The sequence below is a fragment of the Pristiophorus japonicus genome, chromosome 30, assembly GCF_044704955.1.
Source record: "Pristiophorus japonicus isolate sPriJap1 chromosome 30, sPriJap1.hap1, whole genome shotgun sequence".
NCBI classification, from domain to species: Eukaryota; Metazoa; Chordata; class Chondrichthyes; family Pristiophoridae; genus Pristiophorus; species Pristiophorus japonicus.
In genome coordinates this window covers 13710313-13723948 of record NC_092006.1, presented here as the reverse complement: position 1 = coordinate 13723948, position 13636 = coordinate 13710313, and the positions used below count along the sequence as shown (strand labels likewise).

Below are 13636 nucleotides of genomic sequence, written 5' to 3'. Positions count from 1 at the left end.
CAGACCTGTACCCACCAGTACTGTACCCCAGTGTTATACAGTGACAGACCTGTACCCACCATTACTGTACCCCAGTGTTATACAGTGACAGACCTGTACCCACCAGTACTGTACCCCAGTATTATACAGTGACAGACCTGTACCCACCATTACTGTACCCCAGTGTTATACAGTGACAGACCTGTACCCACCAGTACTGTACCCCAGTGTTATTCAGTGACAGACCTGTACCCACCACGACTGTACCCCAGTGTTATACAGTGACAGACCTGTACCCACCAGTACTGTACCCTAGTGTTATACAGTGACAGGCCTGTACCCACCAGTACTGTACCCTAGTGTTATACAGTGACAGACCTGTACCCACCAGTACTGTACCCCAGTGTTATAAAGAGACAGACCTGTACCCACCAGTACTGTACCCCAGTGTTATAGTGACAGACCTGTACCCACCAGTAGTGTACCCTAGTGTTATACAGTGACAGACCTGTACCCACCAGTACTGTACCCCAGTGTTATAGTGACAGACCTGTACCCACCAGTACTGTACCCCAGTGTTATACAGTGACAGATCTGTACCCACCAGTACTGTACCCCAGTGTTACACAGTGACAGACCTGTACCCACCAGTACTGTACCCCAGTGTTATACAGTGACAGACCTGTGCCCACCAGTACTGTACCCAGTGTTATACAGTGACAGACCTGTTCCCACCAGTACTGTACCCCAGTGTTATACAGTGACAGACCTGTACCCACCAGTACTGTACCCCAGTGTTATATAGTGACAGACCTATACCCACCAGTACTGTACCGCAGTGTTATAGTGACAGACCTGTACACACCAGTACTGTACCCCAGCGTTATACAGTGACAGACCTGTACCCACCAGTACTGTACGCCAGTGTTATACAGTGACAGACCTGTACCCACCAGTACTGTACCCTAGTGTTATACATTGACAGACCTGCACCAACCAGTACTGTACCCCAGTGTTATACAGTGACAGACCTGTACCCACCAGTACTGTACCCCAGTGTTACACAGTGACAGACCTGTACCCACCAGTACTGTACCCCTGTGTTATATAGTGACAGACCTGTACCCACCAGTACTGTACCCGTGTTATACAGTGACAGACCTGTACCCACCAGTACTGTACCCCAGTGTTATACAGTGACAGACCTGCACCCACCAGTTCTGTACCCCAGTGTTATACAGTGACAGACCTGTACCCACCAGTACTGTACCCCAGTGTTATACAGTGACAGACCTGTACCCGCCAGTACATTATACCAGAGAGATACAGTGACATACTTGTACCCACCAATACTTTACCCCAGTGTTATACAGTGACAGACCTGTACCCACCAGTACTGTACCCCAGTGTTATACAGTGACAGACCTGTACCCACCAGTAGTGTGCCTCAGTGTTATACAGTGACAGACCAGAACGCACGAGTACTGTATCCCAGTGTTATACAGTGACAGACCTGTGCCCAAAGTATTGTACCCCAGTGTTATAGTAACAGACCTGTACCCACCAGTACTGTACCCCAGTGTTATACACTGACAGACCTGTACCCACCAGTACTGTGCCCCAGTGTTGTACAGTGACAGACCTGTACCCACCAGTAAAGTACGCCAGTGTTATACAGTGACAGGCCTGTACCCACCAGTACTGTACCCCAGTGTTATATAGTGACAGACCTGTACCCACAAGTACTGTACCCCAGTGTAATACAGTGGCATACCTGTACCCACCAGTACTGTACCCCAGTGTTGCACAGTGACAGACCTGTACCCACCAGTACTGTACCCCAGTGTTATACAGTGACAGACCTGTACCCACCAGTATTGTACACAAGTGTTATACAGTGACAGATCTGTACCCACCAGTACTGTACACAAGTGTTATACAGTGACAGACCTGTACCCATGAGTACTGTACACAATGTTATACAGTGACAGACCTGTACCCACCAGTAATGTATCTGTGTTATACAGTGACAGACCTGTACCCACCAGTACATTTCCCCAGAGAGATACAGTGACATACCTGTACCCACCAGTACTTTACCCCAGTGTTATACAGTGACAGACCTGTACCTACCAGTACTGTACCCCAGTGTTATACAGTGACAGACCTGTACCCACCAGTAAAGTATGTCAGTGTTATACAGTGACAGGCCTGTACCCACCAGTACTGTACCCAGTGTTATACAGTGACAGACCTGTACCCACCAGTACTGTACCCCAGTGTTATACAGTGACAGACCTGTACCCACCAGTATTGTACCCCAGTGTTATATAGTGACAGACCTGTACCCACCAGTACTGTACCCCAGTGTTGTACAGTGACAGACCTGTACCCACCAGTACTGTACACAGTGTTATACAGTGACAGACCTGTACCCACCAGTACTGTACCACAGTGTTATACAGTGACAGACCTGTACCCACTAGTACTGTGCCTCAGTGTTATACAGTGACAGACCAGAACGCACGAGTACTGTACCCCAGTGTTATACAGTGACAGACCTGTGCCCAAAGTATTGTACCCCAGTGTTATAGTAACAGACCTGTACCCACCAGTACTGTACCCCAGTGTTATACACTGACAGACCTGTACCCACCAGTGCTGTGCCCCAGTGTTGTACAGTGACAGACCTGTACCCTCCAGTAAAGTACGTCAGTGTTATACAGTGACAGGCCTGTACCCACCAGTACTGTACCCCAGTGTTATACACTGACAGACCTGTACCCACCAGTACTGTACACAAGTGTTATATAGTGACAGATCTGTACCCACCAGTACTGTACACAAGTGTTATACAGTGACAGATCTGTACCCACCAGTACTGTACCCCAAAGTTATCCAGTGACAGACCCGTACCCACCAGTACTATACCCCAGTGTTATACAGTGACAGACCTGTACCCACCAGTACATTTCCCCAGAGAGATACAGTGACATACCTGTACCCACCAGTACTGTACCCCAGTGTTATACAGTGACAGACCTGTACCCACCAGTACTGTGCCTCAGTGTTATACAGTGAAAGACCAGTACGCACGAGTACTGTACCCCAGTGTTATACAGTGACAGACCTGTACCCAAAGTATTGTACCCAAGTGTTATAGTAACAGACCTGTACCCACCAGTACTGTACCCCAGTGTTGTACAGTGACAGACCTGTACCCACCAGTACTGTACCCCAGTGTTATACACTAACAGACCTATACCCACCAGTACTGTACACAGTGTTGTACAGTGACAGACCTGTACCCACAGTACTGTCTCTGTGTTATACAGTGACAGACCTGTACCCACCAGTACTGTACCCCAGTGTTATATACTGACAGACTTGTACCCACCAGTACTGTGCCCCAGTGTTGTACAGTGACAGAAATGTACCCACCAGTAAAGTACGTCAGTGTTATACAGTGACAGACCTGTACCCACCAGTATTGTACCCCAATGTTATACATTGACAGACCCGTACCCACCAGTACTGACCCCGTGTTACAGTGACAGACCTGTACCCACCACTTTTATACCCCAGTGTTATACAGTGACAGACCTGTTCCCACCAGTACTGTACCCCAGTGTTATACAGTGACAGACGTATTCCCACCAGTACTGTACACAGTGTTATACAGTGACAGACCTGTACCCACCAATACTGTATCTGTGTTATACAGTGACAGACCTGTACCCACCAGTACATTTCCCCAGAGAGATACAGTGACATACCTGTACCCACCAGTACTTTACCCCAGTGTTATACAGTGACAGACCTGTACCTACCAGTACTGTACCCCAGTGTTATACAGTGACAGACCTGTACCCACCAGTACTGTGCCTCAGTGTTATACAGTGAAAGACCAGTACGCACGAGTACTGTACCCCAGTGTTATACAGTGACAGACCTGTGCCCAAAGTATTGTACCCCAGTGTTATAGTAACAGACCTGTACCCACCAGTACTGTACCCCAGTGTTGTACAGTGACAGACCTGTACCCACCAGTACTGTAGCCCAGTGTTATACACTGACAGACCTATACCCACCAGTACTGTACACAGTGTTGTACAGTGACAGACCTGTACCCACCAGTACTGTCTCTGTGTTATACAGTGACAGACCTGTACCCACCAGTACTGTACCCCAGTGTTATACACTGACAGACTTGTACCCACCAGTACTGTGCCCCAGTGTTGTACAGTGACAGAAATGTACCCACCAGTAAAGTACGTCAGTGTTATACATTGACAGACCTGCACCCAGCAGTACCGTATCCCAGTGTTATACAGTGACAGACCTGTACCCACCAGTACTGTACCCCAGTGTTACACAGTGACAGACCTGTATCCACCAGTACTGTACCCCAGTGTGAAACACTGACAGACTTGTACCCACCAGTACTGTATCCCAGTGTTATACAGTGACAGACCTGTACCCACCAGTACTGTACCCCAGTGTTACACAGTGACAGACCTGTATCCACCAGTACTGTACCCCAGTGTGAAACACTGACAGACTTGTACCCACCAGTACTGTGCCCCAGTGTTATACAGTGACAGACCTGTACCCACCAGTAATGTACGTCAGTGTTATACAATGACAGGCCTGTACCCACCAGTACTGTACCCCAGTGTCATATAGTGACAGACCTATACCCACCAGTACTGTACCCGTGTTATTCAGTGACAGACCTGTACCCACCAGTACATTTCCCCAGGGAGATACAGTGACATACCTGTACCCACCAGTACTTTACCCCAGTGTTATACAGTGACAGACCTGTACCCACCAGTACTGTACCCCAGTGTTATACAGTGACAGACCTGTACCCACCAGTACTGTGCCTCAGTGTTATACAGTGATAGACCAGAACGCACGAGTACTGTACCCGTGTTATACAGTGACCGACCTGTGCCCAAAGTATTGTACCCCAGTGTTATAGTAACAGACCTGTACCCACCAGTACTGTAAGCCAGTGTTATACAGTGACATACCTGTACCCACCAGTACTGTACCCCAGTGTTATACAGTGACAGACCTGTACCCACCAGTACTGTACTCCAGTGTTACACAGTGACAGACCTGTACCCACCAGTACTGTGCCCCAGTGTTATAGTGACAGACCTGTACCCACCAGTACTGTGCCCCAGTGTTATACAGTGACAGACCTGTACCCACCAGTACTGTACCCCAGTGTTATACAGCGACAAACCTGTTCCCACCAGTACTGTACCCCAGTGTAATACAGTGACATACCTGTACCCACCAGTACTGTACCCCAGTGTTACACAGTGACAGACCTGTACCCACCAGTACTGCACCCCAGTGTTATACAGTGACAGACCTGTACCCACCAGTACTGTACACAAGTGTTATATAGTGACAGATCTGTACCCACCAGTACTGTACACAAGTGTTATACAGTGACAGATCTGTACCCACCAGTACTGTACCCCAAAGTTATCCAGTGACAGACCCGTACCCACCAGTACTGTACCCTAGTGTTATATAGTGACAGACCTGTTCCCACCAGTACTGTACCCCAGTGTTATACAGTGACAGACGTATTCCCACCAGTACTGTACACAGTGTTATACAGTGACAGACCTGTACCCACCAATACTGTATCTGTGTTATACAGTGACAGACCTGTACCCACCAGTACATTTCCCCAGAGAGATACAGTGACATACCTGTACCCACCAGTACTTTACCCCAGTGTTATACAGTGACAGACCTGTACCTACCAGTACTGTACCCCAGTGTTATACAGTGACAGACCTGTACCCACCAGTACTGTGCCTCAGTGTTATACAGTGAAAGACCAGTACGCACGAGTACTGTACCCCAGTGTTATACAGTGACAGACCTGTGCCCAAAGTATTGTACCCCAGTGTTATAGTAACAGACCTGTACCCACCAGTACTGTACCCCAGTGTTGTACAGTGACAGACCTGTACCCACCAGTACTGTAGCCCAGTGTTATACACTGACAGACCTATACCCACCAGTACTGTACACAGTGTTGTACAGTGACAGACCTGTACCCACCAGTACTGTCTCTGTGTTATACAGTGACAGACCTGTACCCACCAGTACTGTACCCCAGTGTTATACACTGACAGACTTGTACCCACCAGTACTGTGCCCCAGTGTTGTACAGTGACAGAAATGTACCCACCAGTAAAGTACGTCAGTGTTATACAGTGACAGACCTGTACCCACCAGTATTGTACCCCAATGTTATACATTGACAGACCCGTACCCACCAGTACTGACCCCGTGTTACAGTGACAGACCTGTACCCACCACTTTTATACCCCAGTGTTATACAGTGACAGACCTGTTCCCACCAGTACTGTACCCCAGTGTTATACAGTGACAGACGTATTCCCACCAGTACTGTACACAGTGTTATACAGTGACAGACCTGTACCCACCAATACTGTATCTGTGTTATACAGTGACAGACCTGTACCCACCAGTACATTTCCCCAGAGAGATACAGTGACATACCTGTACCCACCAGTACTTTACCCCAGTGTTATACAGTGACAGACCTGTACCTACCAGTACTGTACCCCAGTGTTATACAGTGACAGACCTGTACCCACCAGTACTGTGCCTCAGTGTTATACAGTGAAAGACCAGTACGCACGAGTACTGTACCCCAGTGTTATACAGTGACAGACCTGTGCCCAAAGTATTGTACCCCAGTGTTATAGTAACAGACCTGTACCCACCAGTACTGTACCCCAGTGTTGTACAGTGACAGACCTGTACCCACCAGTACTGTAGCCCAGTGTTATACACTGACAGACCTATACCCACCAGTACTGTACACAGTGTTGTACAGTGACAGACCTGTACCCACCAGTACTGTCTCTGTGTTATACAGTGACAGACCTGTACCCACCAGTACTGTACCCCAGTGTTATACACTGACAGACTTGTACCCACCAGTACTGTGCCCCACTGTTGTACAGTGACAGAAATGTACCCACCAGTAAAGTACGTCAGTGTTATACATTGACAGACCTGCACCCAGCAGTACCGTATCCCAGTGTTATACAGTGACAGACCTGTACCCACCAGTACTGTACCCCAGTGTTACACAGTGACAGACCTGTATCCACCAGTACTGTACCCCAGTGTGAAACACTGACAGACTTGTACCCACCAGTACTGTATCCCAGTGTTATACAGTGACAGACCTGTACCCACCAGTACTGTACCCCAGTGTTACACAGTGACAGACCTGTATCCACCAGTACTGTACCCCAGTGTGAAACACTGACAGACTTGTACCCACCAGTACTGTGCCCCAGTGTTATACAGTGACAGACCTGTACCCACCAGTAATGTACGTCAGTGTTGTACAATGACAGGCCTGTACCCACCAGTACTGTACTCCAGTGTTATATAGTGACAGACCTATACCCACCAGTACTGTACCCCAGTGTTATACAGTGACAGACCTGTACCCACCAGTACATTTCCCCAGAGAGATACAGTGACATACCTGTACCCACCAGTACTTTACCCCAGTGTTATACAGTGACAGACCTGTACCCACCAGTACTGTACCCCAGTGTTATACAGTGACAGACCTGTACCCACCAGTGCTGTGCCTCAGTGTTATACAGTGATAGACCAGAACGCACGAGTACTGTACCCGTGTTATACAGTGACCGACCTGTGCCCAAAGTATTGTACCCCAGTGTTATAGTAACAGACCTGTACCCACCAGTACTGTAAGCCAGTGTTATACAGTGACATACCTGTACCCACCAGTACTGTACCCCAGTGTTATACAGTGACAGACCTGTACCCACCAGTACTGTACTCCAGTGTTACACAGTGACAGACCTGTACCCACCAGTACTGTGCCCCAGTGTTATAGTGACAGACCTGTACCCACCAGTACTGTACCCCAGTGTTATACAGCGACAAACCTGTTCCCACCAGTACTGTACCCCAGTGTTATACAGTGACAAACCTGTACCCACCAGTACTGTGCCCCAGTGTTATACAGTGACAGACCTGTACCCACCAGTACTGTACCCTAGTGTTATACAGTGACAAACCTGTTCCCACCAGTACTGTACCCCAGTGTTATACAGTGACAAACCTGTTCCCACCAGTACTGTACCCCAGTGTTATACAGTGACAGACCTATTCCCACCAGTACTCTACACAGTGTTATACAGTGACAGACCTGTACCCACCAGTACTGTATCTGTGTTAAACAGTGACAGACCTGTACCCACCAGTACATTTCCCCAGAGAGATACAGTGACATACCTGTACCCACCAGTACTTTACCCCAGTGTTATACAGTGACAGACCTGTACCCACTAGTACTGTGCCTCAGTGTTATATAGTGACTGACCAGAACGCACGAGTACTGTACCCCAGTGTTATACAGTGACAGACCTGTGCCCAAAGTATTGTACCCCATTGTTATAGTAACAGACCTGTACCCAACAGTACTGTACCCCAGTGTTGTACAGTGACAGACCTGTAGCCACCAGTACTGTCCCCCAGTGTTATACAGTGACAGACCTGTACCCACCAGTAAAGTACGTCAGTGTTATACAGTGACAGGCCTGTACCCACCAGTACTGTACCCCAGTGTTATATAGTGACAGACCTGTACCCACCAGTACTGTACCCCAGTGTTATACAGTGACATACCTGTACCCACCAGTACTGTCCCCCAATGTTATACAGTGACAGACCCGTACCCTAGTGTTATACAGTGACAGACCTGTTCCCACGATTACTGTACTCTCGTGTTATACAGTGACAGACCTGTACTCACTAATACTGTACCCCACTGTTATACAGTGACAGACCCGTACCCACCAGTACTGACCGTGTTACAGTGACAGACCTGTACCCACCACTTTTATACCCCAGTGTTATACAGTGACAGACCTGTACCCACCACTACTGTACCCTAGTGTTATACAGTGACAGACCTGTACCCACCAGTACTGTACCCCAGTTTTATACAGTGACAGACCTATACCCACCAGTACTGTACCCCAGTGTTATACAGTGACAGACCTGTACCCACCAGTACTGTATCTGTGTTGTACAGTGACAGACCTGTACCCACCAGTACTGTATCTATGTTATACAGTGACAGACCTGTACCCACCAGTACTGTACACAGTGTTATACAGTGACAGACCTGTACCCACCAGTACTGTATCTGTGTTATACAGTGACAGACCTGTACCCACCAGTACATTTTCCCAGACAGATACAGTGACATACCTGTACCCACCAGTACTTTATCCCAGTGTTATACAGTGACAGACCTGTACCCACCAGTACTGTGCCTCAGTGTTATACAGTGACAGACCAGAACGCACGAGTACTGTACCCCAGTGTTATACAGTGACAGACCTGTGCCCAAAGTATTGTACCCCAGTGTTATAGTAACAGACCTGTACCCACCAGTACTGTACCCCAGTGTTGTACAGTAACAGACCTGTACCCACCAGTACTGTACCCCAGTGTTACTCAGTGACAGACCTGTATCCACCAGTACTGTACCCCAGTGTGAAACACTGACAGATTGTACCCACCAGTACTGTGCCCCAGTGTTATACAGTGACAGACCTGTACCCACCAGTAATGTACGTCAGTGTTATACAATGACAGGCCTGTACCCACCAGTACTATACCCCAGTCTTATATAGTGACAGACCTGTACCCACCAGTACTGTACCCGTGTTATACAGTGACAGACCAGAACGCACGAGTACTGTACCCCAGTGTTATACAGTGACAGACCTGTACCCACCAGTAAAGTACGTCAGTGTTATACAGTGACAGGCCTGTACCCGCCAGTACTGTACCCCAGTGTTATATAGTGACAGAACTGTACCCACCAGTACTGTACCCCAGTGTTATACAGTGATATACCTGTACCCACCAGTACTGTACCCCAGTGTTCCACAGTGACAGACCTGTACCCACCAGTACTGTACCCCAGTGTTATACAGTGACAGACCTGTACCCACCAGTACTGTACACAAGTGTTATACAGTGACAGATCTGTACCCACCAATACTGTACCCCAGTGTTATACAGTGACAGACCTGTACCCACCAGTACTGCACTCCAGTGTTACACAGTGACAGACCTGTACCCACAAGTACTGTGCCCCAATGTTATAGTGACAGACCTGTACCCACCAGTACTGTACCACAATGTTATACAGTGACAGACCCGTACCCACCAGTACTGTACCCTAGTGTTATACAGTGACAGACCTATTCCCACCAGTACTCTACACAGTGTTATACAGTGACAGACCTGTACCCACCAGTACTGTATCTGTGTTATACAGTGACAGACCTGTACCCACCAGTACATTTCCCCAGAGAGATATAGTGACATACCTGTACCCACCAGTATTTTACCCCAGTGTTATACAGTGACAGACCTGTACCTACCAGTACTGTACCCCAGTGTTATACAGTAACAGACCTGTACCCACTAGTACTGTGCCTCAGTGTTATACAGTGACAGACCAGAACGCACGAGTACTGTACCCCAGTGTTATACAGTGACAGACCTGTACCCACCAGTACTGTACCCCAGTGTTATACACTGACAGACTTGTACGCACCAGTACTGTGCCCCAGTGTTGTACAGTGACAGACCTGTACCCACCAGTAAAGTACGTCAGTGTTATACAGTGACAGGCCTGTACCCACCAGTACTGTACCACAGTGTTATAGAGTGACAGACCTGTACCCACCAGTACTGTACCCCAGTGTTATACAGTGACAGACCTGTACCCACCAGTACTGTGCCTCAGTGTTATACAGTGAAAGACCAGTACGCACGAGTACTGTACCCCAGTGTTATACAGTGACAGACCTGTGCCCAAAGTATTGTACCCCAGTGTTATAGTAACAGACCTGTACCCACCAGTACTGTACCCCAGTATTGTACAGTGACAGACCTGTACCCACCAGTACTGTACCCCAGTGTTATACACTGACAGACCTATACCCACCAGTACTGTACACAGTGTTGTACAGTGACAGACCTGTACCCACCAGCACTGTCTCTGTGTTATACAGTGACAGACCTGTACCCACCAGTACTGTACCCCAGTGTTATACACTGACAGACTTGTACCCACCAGTACTGTGCCCCAGTGTTGTACAGTGACAGACCTGTACCCACCAGTAAAGTACGTCAGTGTTATACAGTGACAGGCCTGTACCCACCAGTACTGTATCCCAGTGTTATATAGTGACAGACCTGTACCCACCAGTACTGTACCCCAGTGTTATACAGTGACATACCTGTACCCACCAGTACTGTACCCCAGTGTTGCACAGTGACAGACCTGTTCCCACGAGTACTGTACTCTAGTGTTATACATTGACAGACCTGTACCCACTAGGACTGTACCCCACTGTTATACAGTGACAGACCCGTACCCACCAGTACTGACCCCGTGTTACAATGACAGACCTGTACCCACCACTTTTATACCCCAGTGTTATACAGTGACAGACCTGTACCCACCACTTCTGTACCCTAGTGTTATACAGTGACAGACCTGTACCCACCAGTACTGTACCCCAGTGTTATACAGTGACAGACCTATACCCACCAGTACTGTACACAGTGTTATACAGTGACAGACCTGTACCCACCAGTACTGTATCTGTGTTATACAGTGACAGACCTGTACCCACCAGTACATTTCCCCAGAGAGATACAGTGATATACCTGTACCCACCAGTACTTTACCCCAGTGTTATACAGTGACAGACCTGTACCCACCAGTACAGTACCCCAGTGTTATACAGTGACAGATCTGTACCCACCAGTACTGTGCCTCAGTGTTATACAGTGACAGACCAGAACGCACGAGTACTGTACCCCAGTGTTATACAGTGACAGACCTGTGCCCAAAGTACTGTACCCCAGTGTTGTACAGTGACAGACCTGTACCCACCAGTAAAGTACATCAGTGTTATACAGTGACAGGCCTGTACCCACCAGAACTGTACCCCAGTGTTATATAGTGACAGACCTGTACCCACCAGTACTGTACCCCAGTGTTATATAGTGACATACCTGTACCCACCAGTACTGTGCCCCAGTGTTATAGTGACAGGCCTGTACCCACCAGTATTGTACCCCAATGTTATACAGTGACAGACCCGTACCCACCAGTACTGTACCCTAGTGTTATACAGTGACAGACCTGTACCCACCTGTACTTTACCCCAGTGTTATACAGTGACATACCTGTACCCACCTGTACTTTACCCCAGTGTTATACAGTGACAGACCTGTACCCACCAGTACTGTGCCTCAGTGTTGTACAGTGAGAGACCTGCACCCACCAGTACTGTACCCCAGTGTTATACAGTGACAGACCAGTGCCCACCAGTACTGTACCCCAGTGTTATACAGTGACAGACCTGTACCCACCAGTAAAGTACGTCAGTGTTATACAGTGACAGGCCTGTACCCGCCAGTACTGTACCCCAGTGTTATATAGTGACAGAACTGTACCCACCAGTACTGTACCCCAGTGTTATACAGTGATATACCTGTACCCACCAGTACTGTACCCCAGTGTTCCACAGTGACAGACCTGTACCCACCAGTACTGTACCCCAGTGTTATACAGTGACAGACCTGTACCCACCAGTACTGTACACAAGTGTTATACAGTGACAGATCTGTACCCACCAATACTGTACCCCAGTGTTATACAGTGACAGACCTGTACCCACCAGTACTGCACTCCAGTGTTACACAGTGACAGACCTGTACCCACTAGTACTGTGCCCCAATGTTATAGTGACAGACCTGTACCCACCAGTACTGTACCACAATGTTATACAGTGACAGACCCGTACCCACCAGTACTGTACCCTAGTGTTATACAGTGACAGACCTATTCCCACCAGTACTCTACACAGTGTTATACAGTGACAGACCTGTACCCACCAGTACTGTATCTGTGTTATACAGTGACAGACCTGTACCCACCAGTACATTTCCCCAGAGAGATATAGTGACATACCTGTACCCACCAGTATTTTACCCCAGTGTTATACAGTGACAGACCTGTACCTACCAGTACTGTACCCCAGTGTTATACAGTAACAGACCTGTACCCACTAGTACTGTGCCTCAGTGTTATACAGTGACAGACCAGAACGCACGAGTACTGTACCCCAGTGTTATACAGTGACAGACCTGTACCCACCAGTACTGTACCCCAGTGTTATACACTGACAGACTTGTACGCACCAGTACTGTGCCCCAGTGTTGTACAGTGACAGACCTGTACCCACCAGTAAAGTACGTCAGTGTTATACAGTGACAGGCCTGTACCCACCAGTACTGTACCACAGTGTTATAGAGTGACAGACCTGTACCCACCAGTACTGTACCCCAGTGTTATACAGTGACAGACCTGTACCCACCAGTACTGTGCCTCAGTGTTATACAGTGAAAGACCAGTACGCACGAGTACTGTACCCCAGTGTTATACAGTGACAGACCTGTGCCCAAAGTATTGTACCCCAGTGTTATAGTAACAGACCTGTAC

The 13636-nt window shown here is 48.2% G+C and overlaps 1 protein-coding gene across 1 annotated transcript in view; it reads right to left on the bottom strand.

Moving 5' to 3' along the window:
• The window catches only part of LOC139240268 (solute carrier family 25 member 44-like), a 150107-nt gene that overhangs the window by 86081 nt on the left and 50390 nt on the right, over positions 1–13636 (bottom strand). The gene's annotated exons all lie outside the window — the stretch shown is intronic.